Consider the following 12,987-nt stretch of genomic DNA (forward strand, 5'->3'; position numbering starts at 1 on the left):
GTGTCAGTGAGCACATCTGACTTTTTCATATTTTTCTCCTGTTGAATTTTTGGGTTTGACTTGATTGATAAAATGCTGCAAGTAAAGCAAAGAACGAGAGGCAGTCATCCAGCCAGAAGTATTTTCTGAGCTGATCATGATGGTTCCTGGTAAAGCTCCCCTGAGTAAAATTTCCGGACACTTTTTGTGGGGAAATAAGTAGAGGAGGGACTGTGTTCCCAACACATTAACACTAGCACCAATCATGGTCAACTGACCTCTTTCTGCTGACGTGACCTTCCCTACTTACTTCTGGCCTCGCTATGCAATGATTTTACCAGGCTTGTGGATTTTTTCAGACCTGATTTGTCAAAATTTCAAATATCTTGTGGTCTGAACATTTGTTTATATAGGTCTCAATCCATGCTGTTAAAGAAAGATCCTAAACTGTGACAGTTGAAAGCAGTTGTCCGTCATAGGCTTGTACTTATTGGCGTTCCTACTGATAGAGTTTTAAGTCAATCCATAAAACCGCGGTACCAAATCTTTACCTGTAATTCCACCACTGTGTCCACTGCCTTTGCAGTTCCGTTATCCGGTACTTTTATGCTCTTAATAATGGCATAAGTGTATGCAAATTTACATGCTTCTAGGGGAATACAGTCGAAAGCATATCAGCTATCGTTTTCAAGTAAGTTTTCAGTCTTTTTGCTTGTTCCTCTGTAAATATTGATCATGGGTTGTAACAGGGTGTAAGGAAATTCAGGTCCAGACTTTTTAGAGGGATATTCAGCTTCTCAACTTTTTTTTATGTAGTCTTGCAGCGTTCCTCCAGGGACACCCATGGTACTTCCAGAGAATCCAACTGACTTCTTGTAGAAGAAGACAGAAAAAACTGATATTTTCTTTTCTTCTGGATCACAGCCACCTTTCTTTCTTTTCTCTTCTGTTTTACTTTTAATCATTTTATCTTGAATGAAATTTAACAGGAAAAAAAAGAATTTCAGTTTACCTACTGTTCTGACAGGATTAAACAACGCCAGAAATAACACAGTTTTGGGTATTAAGCTTGCCTTCAACCTTTAAATATTCTGTTTACACAGCTTTTACAAGCATAGCCCACTTTTGGACACCTTGGTACGGCATGCCGAATTTACCTTGGGTATTGTGTCCGAACATGGGAGTTCACTATCTCACAGGATGAAAAAATACTAACAGCAAACTGGTGAAGATGGCACGTCTCGGAAGCTGCCAAAAACAGGCAAATAATAGGAGAATACAATGCGAGTTTACAACGCGAGTTTTCTAGTATTCGTAATTAGGCATAAAAGCTTTCAGACAAAATTGAACAAAATTCCAGAGTTAATCACCATAAAACCTGATCCAATCTGAAATTTTTGGTAAAAGTATTAATTAAGGTCAGACTTTTTAGAAAAAACACACTGCAATCTGTCAGAGCGTTTATAATCCACCAGAAGCCCCATAGGTTTTTGTATTGAAACTATTTGCTTTGGCTAGACATGGGCCGGTCTCCCCTATACCAATTTTAATATTTAATTTTGCCTAACTGTAAACTTTTGAGTTGAATTCTTAGAAGAAGCTGTTATCCAACCATAATGCGATTTGTGTCAAATCGCTTTTGTGATGTTTATGTTTTCTGGAAATTGGAAGTAGGATAGTGGGTCTCTTATGTTATACTGTTGCAGGAAAAGTGGAACATGGAAAATACTAAAGGCCGAGTTTTAGTGAAATATAGAATGACTAGTTTCTAAAGACCTATATTCAAAGGACCTCGGTAAGTATTAGTAAGATCCCTCCCCCCTCCATCACAGAAGCGGCTGCCCCCCCTACACAAGATTCTGCCTACGCCCATGGCCCTTTCCCCTTCAATTGTCCCACCATTATATATGGGACAATAGTCATTGTCCCACCACCACCACCTGAACAATTAAAAGAAGAAGAAAAAATGTTACATTGCCTTATGTCTTTCATAACGTCAACTGAACATGTTAAAAAATATTTATATATATTTTTTGTTTTTTTTTGGTTTTTTTTTAGTCAGGAAATTGTTGTGTTTCCGTTTGGAGGGTAAGTTAGAACAAGAAAATGATAAAAAAAAACTAATGGTTTTATTATAGAATTTTTTATAAATAAAAAATAAAAATATGAGTCCAATTCGAGTGCTTGACCCTCGTCATTATAACTCTCAATGAAATTTGACCATCGTTCGACTGACGTGGTATGCTGTATGAATACTTGCTCCTCAGCTTCAGTTAACGGACACGAACCCCATATGTCAGCAGTTGGTGGTGTTACCTTGTCAATAATCCGTATTTTCCTCTGTCTTTTGCCAGCGGATTTTTGTGAAGTTGACCTGGGCTAAATAAATGATTGTAAGAGAGAAGAACTTTTTTTCTCCATCCATCTCAACAATTACAGTGCAATTAAAATGTTGGATGGTCCTTTTTAGAGCCCCCCTCCCCCTCCCCCTCCCCCTCCCCCCTGGGAGAACCCTTGGGGACCGGGAGCGTCCTTTGAGGGATGAGGATCGATGCCCGTTCGAGTTGGGGATATCGGACTTCACAACACTGTTCAAATAGAACAGTCTCAAATTCTTTTCTCAAATGCATCTTTATCAAACGAAAATAATTGCCTGAGTTGGTTCAAAATATTGTTTTCTTCGCATCATTGTGAAACGCATAATCGGTGATTATTAAAAGGACTGTCTTACCACAAAAAAAGGCATTCTGTTACAAGGAAACCCCTAATTAAAATTCAAAGCAGATGAAGTTGGCGATAAGAGCCCGGATGTGCGTGACGGTTTAGTACAAAATGTACGGCAGTTTGATAACGATTTTGTGAAATAGTGACTAGTTAAGTTTTTGTTTTTCAAATAGTTAGTTTTTGTTTAAAAGAAATATTTATAGCGTCTTGGTTAGAAGTTACAAGGTAAGTTGTTTTTTTTTTTATATAAATGCGTGATAAGCATTCCTTTATATACCGCTAATTTGGTTAATGAAAGAAAATGAAATAGTTTAGAAACAAATTTTAATTTTTACTCATCAAAAGCTATGTACCCGGGAAACTTTACCTTATTTTTGTAAATAGGGATAGAAAAAATACATATACTTACAAGTTCTGGCTGTACGTCAGAAGTCCCTGACATGGCTTGAAGAAGAGTGTCGCTCTTATCTTGATCTGATGAGGCTGAGGCATTATATGAAGCAGCCCATTCCCTTTTCAACTTCCTTCCATCTTGCGTGCAGCTAACACTGGGGACAGAGGGCCCTGCCATTAAGATATTCACGGCCATTGGCTGGTCAAGGTCATGTGTAGTTCTTCCGGCAAATTTGATAATATACGGTCTTGAAGCTTGCATTAATTCAGATTATCTATATTTTTCTTTATTTTCAGAATTGGGGTTATTTAACTCATCCGATTCATTGAAAAAAGGCAAAATTTATAATTTAGAAAAAATGCATTTTGGGTTTGGAAAATAATTCAGTTTATGTTAGGCATCTAAAGTAGTGTAAAAAAACATCTTGATTTCAAAATCAGGGGTTTTCAATTACTTTTTTGAGCAACTGAATCTTAATTCGACAAAAACTGGGTTTGCCACGAAATTTTACAAAACCTTACTTGAGTCTTTTTTTTCTGCTTTGAAAAAGTTGCAAGATGCTTATCTTTCAGCTAAAAAGCTAGCAGGGGGAATGGGGCCATTTTGGTCCTTGGGTCATAAAGATTAAGAATCCACGGATTATTCTGATTTAAACAGGGTGCAATATGTGCCAATTTTTAGCATTAAAAAACTGGTGTTAAAATAGGGGGGGCTGGAATTTTTTTTTTCAATTAAATAAATATTTATATTTTCCTTTATTATCAAAATAAAATACTCACTGTTACAAATTTAGATTTTTTTAGAATGATTTTCAGCTCTTAAACTAAGGTAAGCGGTAGCATAGATTCTAAATTGTTTTGATTCTTCTTCTAAAGACTAAAAGCACCATTAGGCTACTATGATCTAAAATATCACTGAAATACATTTTCCAGCAGTACATGGTAACGAACTATAAGTAAGGAACAAATCAGGTTAATAGTAACCAAAACTCTAAAAAGGAAGCTTTTGTAAGCATTAATACATTAAAAGAATCAACATTTTATTCTAACCCCAAATTACCGATCGAAAGCTAAGCCTTCTGCTTCAAAAAAGTTGCAAGATGCTTATCTTTCTGCTAAAAATCCGGCAGGGGGAATGGGTCCATTTTGGTCCTGGGGTCATAAAGATTAAGAATCCATGGATTATTCTGATTTAAACAGGGTGCAATATGTGCCTATTTTTTGCATTAAAAAACTGGTGTTAAAATAGGGGGAGCTGGAATTTTTTTTTTTCAATTAAATTAATATTTATATTTTCCTTTATTATCAAAATAAAAATACTCATTGTTACAAATTTAGATTTTTTTAGAATGATTTTCAACTCTTAAACTAAGGTAAGCAGCATAGATTCTAAATTGTTTTGGTTCTTCTTCTAAAGACTAAAAGCATCATTGGGCTACTATGATCTAAAATATCACTGAAATACATTTTCCAACAGTATATGGTAACGAACTATAAGTAAGGAATAAATCAGGTTAATAGTAGCCGAAACTCTAAAAGGACTCACTGATCTTGATAAAAATCGCACCGTAAATTTCATTCTATAAGAGAACTATGTAGAGGTTTCAGCTCCTGAACAATAGGCTTCTAAGTGTATAAGTAGCCTTAGTTCTAGTGTCTGTCTTAAGTAGTCAAAACTTTTTAAAAGAGGTAACCACACAGTGTAAGGAAAGAGTTTCTTCCTTAACTTAATGACAAGACAATTTCTTTTTATTATAATAATGAGAAAGTTTTTACTCACCAGAAATTGCTTAGAATTATCCATTTTCTATGTAAATGTTTACAAAAAATGTCTTTTGTGTTATGTTGAATAAACTATTCAAAACTGTTGAACAATCTAATCTGAAACTTGAATATATACAAAAAAATAATTGCATAACAACGAAACAAGACGTGCTGGTTTTGGTTTATCACTAAAAAAAAGACATTGAACTTTGAAATTGCGTAAATCGCTTGGCAAAGAAAGAGTGTAATGCTCCTGTAGAATAGAATTACCTACCGGAAAAACCGGAAGGAACATAAAGTCGTAGAAATGGTAGTTCCTACTCTACTCATATTAGCGCCGGAGGGAATATAAGGAAGAGATTTTTGCTGTAGTTTTATAGTTTTATTAGTCTGTGAATAGAATTCAAAGGAGTGAGAAGAACAGTTTTGACTTTACTCATTTGGATATATATTTGTGTTGATGGCGATGAGTGGAATGTTTACCATATTAGAAGTTGATAGTGGAGTTGATGATAATAATACAAGAGCACCAAACATTGCGGTGGAAATCACGAAAGGATCGCGGTTTTGTCTGGAATGGGATGCAGTATATGCAAGATATGTGACATCCTTGAGCAAATTTAAAATGGAAGATCAATTATGTTTTGCCGCAAAAGTCGATATAGCACATGTGAATAGACTTCAATGTGCTTTAAGTGCATTAGTGAAACATATCGAAGACAATAAACAGTATCGCTAATTGTACATGCTTTTCTGGTTAGAGCTGACGAATCAGGGTCAGTCTAGAGTCGGCAGTCAGAGTGAAAGGGCTGAAAAATGAAAAAATTTGAGAGAGAGAGAATTAGATCAAATCTAGTGTTTATGGAAAAACATTTGATTTTGGATGACGATTTTCTCGAGTTATCTCTTCAACGCAGGATATTCTCTCAGGGAACACTTGACAATATAATGAGGAGTAATTCCCCCTCATTGGACTATGGTATGAAACTTTTAAAATGTGATTCAAATGCTTATACTCAATTTATTGATATATTAATTGGAACAAAGCAGAATCATATTGTGGATACACTTTTGAAAACATTGCCAATGGATTCAATGTAGATGGCTCCTCCTTCGAAAGAGGTAACGTCACAGGGTTACTTCCCTGTCCATTCCTGTCACTGAATTTATCGAGTAAAGACAATCAGTTTCGTTTTAGCTTTGAGAGAGTTGACATCGGAAACCGAAAAATGTTCTATACATTGCAATTATACATGTACAATCTTGGCAGTTGGACTCAATGTGAGAATTGTACAATTATTGATGACTATAGTGAAAATTGTAAATTATGTAATCCTTGTAAATTACATAGAGGCTATGCAGTACAAATTAAAGGATGTACTTCATGTCTTGAAGAGATTTGTGACTCTCACCCTAGAGGGCACCTGTGCTCAAATTGTCACTATGATAAATGTGATCAGTGGGAGAATACTTACCCCTCTATGATTGGAAAGAATCCCAAACGTGATTTTAGTTTATTTCAACGAGATTGGTATCGTCGTGGATTTAAATTATTCTGGGAAGAGGAATCTGGTCTACGATTCAACTGTTGGGGTGACAAGACAATTTGATTTCTACGTCATCGTTGTGACGAAACTGCCTATTATGACTATAAACCAAGTGATTTTTATTTTACAGTTACCGAATGTGATTCACCATTTGAAAACATTGTATGTGATATTGCTTCAAATAGACAGATTGAAACTCGTGAATTTCATAATATGAATGCAAATAGTATTATTGACTATACAAAGAGATATGACAAGAGTGAAGTTACATTGTACTGTAGAAAATGTGACCCTGACTTTGCAGTCAATCAAGATCAATATAAAGTGAATCCAAATGATTTACCAGCATTAGTGGATCACGACAGTTGCCTATACACCGAAGAAGAAGAAGAAATCTAAAGTGAAGATTTAAAGACATTGTTGTATATATATGCATTCTATTAATAAACAAATTCATAAACATTTTTTAAGCACTTTATTCTTAGGGCACTGAAATCAATACTATATAGGTCTGAGAGGATATTTTCCACTAGAAAGTCGTTCAGACGTGGATTGTCAACATAAATGTGGAGAAACTGCTTGTAAGTATAGCCGCAACATCGGAACACAAAATATAGTAGTGCACGGAAGCCACAGCTTTTAGTCGTTAGATCCTGCACCCTCTTCCAGATTAAGATTCATTGGTGTTTATTTAAAACAAATTGAAAAAAATAAAATTAAATAAACTTCTCTATGAAAAAAAATGCACGTTGAGTCCCTTAAAAAAATAACGGTTCCTCCTAATCACGCTTTACGACTCTCGCTTTACTCCTCAACACAACCACATCCCTCAACCATACAATCACTATCTAAGAGATTCCCCCCTTCCTCCCCAAAAGCACAGCTACCTTAACCACACAAAAAAAAAATCAATAAATAAAAATTTGGAAAGAATCCTAAACGTGATTTTAGTTTATTTCTACGAGATTGGTATCGTCGTGGATTTAAATTATTCTGGGAAGAGGAATCTGGTCTACGATTCAACTGTTGGGGTAACAAGACTATTGAACTTATTAGTCATCGCTGTGACGACACTGGCTACTACGACTATAAACCAAGTGATTTTTATTTGGCGGCCAACGAATGTGATTCACCACTTGAAAACACAGTATGTGATATTGTTTGAAATAGACAGATTGAAACTCGTGAATTTCATAATATGAATGCAAATAGTATCATTGACTATGCAAAGAGATATGACAAGAGTGAAGTTACATTATACTGTTGAAAATGTGACCCTGACTTTGCAGTAAATCAAGATCAATATACAGTGAATCCAAATGATTTACCAGCATTCGTGGTTCACGACAGTTGCCTATACACCGATGAGGAAATCTAAGGTGAAGATTTAAAGACATTGTTGTATATATATGCTTTTTATTAATAAACAAATTCACAAACATTTTTAAGCACTTTACTCTTAAGGCACTGAAATCAATACTGTATAGGTCTGAGAGTATATTTTCCACTAGAAAGTCGTTCAGACGTGGATTGTCACCATGAATGTGGAGAAACTGCTTGTAAGTATAGCCACGACATCGGAACACAAAATATAGTAGTGCGTGGAAGCCACAGCTTTTAGTCGTTAGATCCTGCACCCTCTTTCAATTTTGAATAATAGTTTTCCCACTGCTCTCAATATAGTTGCTGATGTGGGGTGTGTAAAATGTATAGGGTAGGCCAAGAGGATCAAAAAATTCAATCGTTTTCATTGTTTGAAGGATGCACAGCCAATGACCTGTCAGTACAGTAGACGGACTGCTATTAACAATGATCAGAGTATTGTTGGCACTTTGGATTCTTACAAGATAGTCTGAGGGTAGACAATAGGATTTGTACTGGGACATGTAGGGGTCCATATTAAATACATTGATTATTTGACTGGTGTTCATGGCGCCAAGTCTAGTAGAACACTGCCTTCGGGAGTGATTTCCCAATAGGCTTCACATTGATTTAGTGAGATTAGTGCAATACTCTCAGCCAATGGGTTGGCAAATGTACACTCTAAACGCACAGTCCCCGTACGTACTATACTCATATCCTGTGTGCCAGACGAATCCAGTACAATGATACCATGTGTTTTAGAAACATTTCTTCGGTTATACCATTTTCAAATAGTTGCAAAACATGATCTAGGGTTTGCATGGTCAACTCATACAATGTTCTATAGGATTTATCAAAGTAAAGATTGTAGAGTGGGATGCCGTTTACTTTACACACAAGAGATGAAAGTCCAAACATCTCGAATTTATGTGGACATCCAGTCCACGACCCTGGTGCACCGGCATTCTTTGTAACTTTTATAATTAATTTCGTGTGGTTGCCACCATTAATAAGGGATGAATCGGTACGTAAGCCTATGGCACTATGAAGGTGATTGTGATTGCATTAGGAACAAGTAGTTTAATATTATTTCCACTGACTCTTAGCTTTTCCACGGCCAAAGCAACAGAACTCATAACCTGCTGTCTGCGTACATGGAGTAGTGCTGAGGTGAGGAAGAGACTTACATCAAGATAGTCGGCCAGTTCCTTTCTCAGTATAAAATTGTAGGCTAAACAGATCAATTTTATATCCACTTAGCCAGTCGACAGCAAACATTGGGTTGTATTAGATATTCCGTGATATATTTGCCAAAGTAGGTTTACATCGGTTGCTTTAGCGGTTTGAATCGAATCTGTACTGTCAGTATTAGTAATGTATTCATATCCAATGGAGGTGCCTCTCAATTCCTTGTATGACTTGGGTGTCATCAACATTAATTGCATATAGCTTGTATAGTTTGAGAGATTGTTGCTTGTGCTCACCAGCGTGCCATTGATGTAGACACTAATTTGACGAAATAAATTGTGTAGTATACAATTTTCGTAGGATATCCCATCGGCTCGAATTGGCATTGTATTATCGGATTTCCGGACTTTCATTTGTAAATCTATAAATGTTGAAGACATGTCCATAAATTAGTCTTCATTGGAATAAATTTGAAAGTGGATATTATCAGAGAGGGGTTCTTGTGGATAAAAGTGTTCATATCATCCATGCTTGACTCTCACATCAACATTTTCTGCATTGAATAGATTCAATGAGTCGGTGATTGAAGGTTGAGAATCCTTATGCGGCAGGTAGGACATCTTAAGAGAAGAAATCTAGTTTTGATCTAACAATTTTCTTCCTGGGGCTTCTGCTTACACTACGTGTCAGCTTTTTCCTTCTTTTCTTTGACAAAAGGGGTGATGTCTTTCTTTTCCGACCTGAGTAGAGACTGATGAATGATGCATTGTTTCTTGACCTTTTTAAACCTTTACCATTTTGTTTCAATTTCTCGCCAAGGGTTCGCGCATTGGACCTAAGATTTTCCGAAGCTCTTTTTTTTAAAATCCTTGCCAGGGCCCCAATCGTATAGTGTAGAGGATGCAAAATCTGTCGTAGCCGGTACAAGATATTTTCTAGTCAGAGGTAGTGCAGAGCGAAACAGCTTAGCAAACCAGCTGCAAAGACCATAGCCAGACATTGACGAGCGACCCTTGTAATAGTCCAATCCATTGCCCAGTTGTCTTGGGCTAAGAGTATTAACATAGCAGTCAATATCAGGACAAGTAAATACCATTTTTCTATTAGACATCTTGCTGTTGAACGATGGGACGAAAATGACATGTAATTAAACCAAAACCTTTTTATAGGGATCTGGGATCATCTAAATCAGTTTTTAATGTTAACTGACAGTGCTACAAACAGGAATTCTTTACAGGAATATACTGAAGATACCTTATATTGTAATGATGAATATCCTCTCGATTCTTGTTTTATTTAAGAACACGTAGAAGGGGAATATATCAATTACCAACCCGAGATGTTTCCACAAATGAGGCGTAGAGAAATATACAAGTGTCTTTGGAGAAGGCAGGCGGGTAGTCAGCAAAAATGAAATTAGTGTTACCGGCACTTTTACCGTTGATTATATTGAGCTTAAAGCCAAGAACATCCTTTAGGTTATCATTGAGAATAATCTTTTCATTAGCAATAGTTGAACTAATGTAGATCTTGCCCTCCTCCTTTGAATAGTTGAAATGAAAAGCTCCTTTTTTACGAGCGGAAATTCTTTTATTGATAGTACGACATAAATCATTCATACAGGTGAGATCCTCGTAGGGTATACAACATATGGTTATTCAAATGAATTGATCTTTTGAATTTTTTCTCGATCTCTAATGAGTGGCCACTCATCATGTTGATCGCTAATGAGTGGCCAATCATGGGGTCTAATTTTTATTTCATATTCACGATCCCTTCTCATGATGTCATAGGTATTTTTAAGAATACAATCGACAAGAGCCACTTCATACTTTCCGTCAAATTTAATGGTGGGGGAGAGTTTCGTCCAAAAATCACTTGTTCTATTCAGATCATTGTAGAGAGGATCAGAAACATTGGACATGAAAGTCACATAGAAATCATTGGGCATTGTTAATATCTTCAGCACTGACCCAAGAATCAAAATCCGAGTTGTATCCTAGCCAGCGAACAAGCAACTGTCTATTGCACCTACTAGTACGACTCTTTAATATCTTTTCAGTTTGATAAATTTCACTAGTGTTTCTAACTTTTTACAGTTCATATTCATAAAAACCACCGAGAATCTCATCATCTTTGGTGTCTCGCAGTCGATAGGTCGTGGGCTCGGTGTCCAGGATTTTGGACACTTTAAAAAGTTCGGTGCTCCATAAATAATTCCCCTTTTCAAAATAATTGGTGGTTCTATTAATTCGATCAGTATCACCAACATTGAATTTCTTCTTCTTGTTCTTCTCATTGGCAATGGAGTATTGCTTTAAAAAAGCATTTAATGCGATCTCTCGATAGTGAGAATCTCGCGAGCTAGATTTTTGTAAATGTCATTATTGTTGTGTATGGCATGTCCGCGTTACTTTATATTGATAATAAATAACGTTAGGTTCTCATTTCAAGTTGTAACATCTTGTAATTCATTTACTCCTCTTACTTAATAAGCGTCCGGATGGAGCAGATTTTAATGGACTGTGACTAGGATATAATGTCGTATGACACTTCAATAGAACCTTTTGCAAATGAGAATTAACAAATTCACTACTACGATCCGATTGAATTTTTCTATACGAATCCTGTTCAAGAATACTTTCAATGGCCCGAGCAACTTCAACACCTCTCTTTGACCGTAATGGAATGGCATATGCATAGCGACTAAAGATACTGATTGCCACCAGAATATATTTGTAGGGTGCATTGTGGCACCATTGAACTGCGTCTAAAGTTAAAAGATCCATTTGCATTATATGCAGAGGGAAAAAGGCTTTATTTTGTCGATATTGTTTGCCACGAAGCCTATGATTCCGATGTAGTGTGTAACTCGGTTCATTTTCTAGATACTCTTTTGCATTTTTCAATGTGGTGCCGGAGACAACTTTAGAAAGCGTTTTGGGAAAGCGTTTTGCCGGAGGACTTTTGGGAAAGTTTGGTACATTTAGAAAGGTGTATAGATTATTGTCAAAGGATAAAAGTCCTTTACGATTCGTCACCATATCACAAATTAAATCAACTAGATTATAACTTTTTCCCTGAATTATAATTCGTTTCCCTGTGCTGTTGACCTGAACTTGATCACCAGTTTCCAACATGAGATATGATAATATTCTTTTATTCTTTTCTTAATAGGTGAGTAGCAATAGGTTCCGAATTCTCGATATAATCGAATTCAATTCTATCTCCTTTGGATGAGCAGAATCTAGAGGAGATGTTTCCTGTTTAGAGGGATCGGCGACAGCGGCGGGTCTCTCACGATAATGTTTATGTTTGTCCGCACGTCGCAATGCATCTTGGAGTAAAAGCAGTTTTTTGTCATCGGCAATATTCTCGTCATTAATGAATTTGCTTAGATTGTCTTCAAAATGTTCGACGGGCGGGAGGACAAGTTCAAATGGTGTCAATTTGTAGGGTTTTGCCATTCTCTAGAGAAAACTGTTTACAAGTCCTGCAATTATTGGCAGTAAAAGTGTGAAAAAGCTACCGCCTGCTTGAAGGAGTCGTTTTCTTTTAAATTTTTTTACCTTGTTTTTAAAAGCCAAGGCACGTGCAGTGGAACGATGTTGCTTTGTCTGTTGTCTAACACCTTCTGGCAGTTGAACATTGCCCTCAGTTAAATTTAAACATAGTTCAGATATTAGATTAATGAAATCTGTGTCAACCCCATGTTTGAGTATGACCTTCCTGAGAAAGGGTTTTGAAGTGCTTAAAGCGGAAAATACATGCCGTTGTTCGTGTAGTTTCTTCAGTGTCATAATGGCAACTAATAGACATTTCTATTGTTCACCTGGAGATTACTGTAATTTCATTGTCGAAAATGTCGGTGACTACACGTAGATACTCGGGCGTGCTCTGATTAAGATCCAGAAAAATGTAACTTAGGGCTTGCTAGTCGCCTGAGTGTACGCTGACAACAGAAATTTTGGGGCGCCGGGGTATATCTGTTTATTGAGAGTTATTAGCGAGCTAGAATCACGAACAACTC

The sequence above is a fragment of the Artemia sp. Qi Xiang Cuo genome, chromosome 8 (assembly GCF_049724085.1).
Source record: "Artemia sp. Qi Xiang Cuo chromosome 8, ASM4972408v1, whole genome shotgun sequence".
In the NCBI taxonomy this organism is placed as follows: Eukaryota; Metazoa; Arthropoda; class Branchiopoda; order Anostraca; family Artemiidae; genus Artemia; species Artemia sp. Qi Xiang Cuo.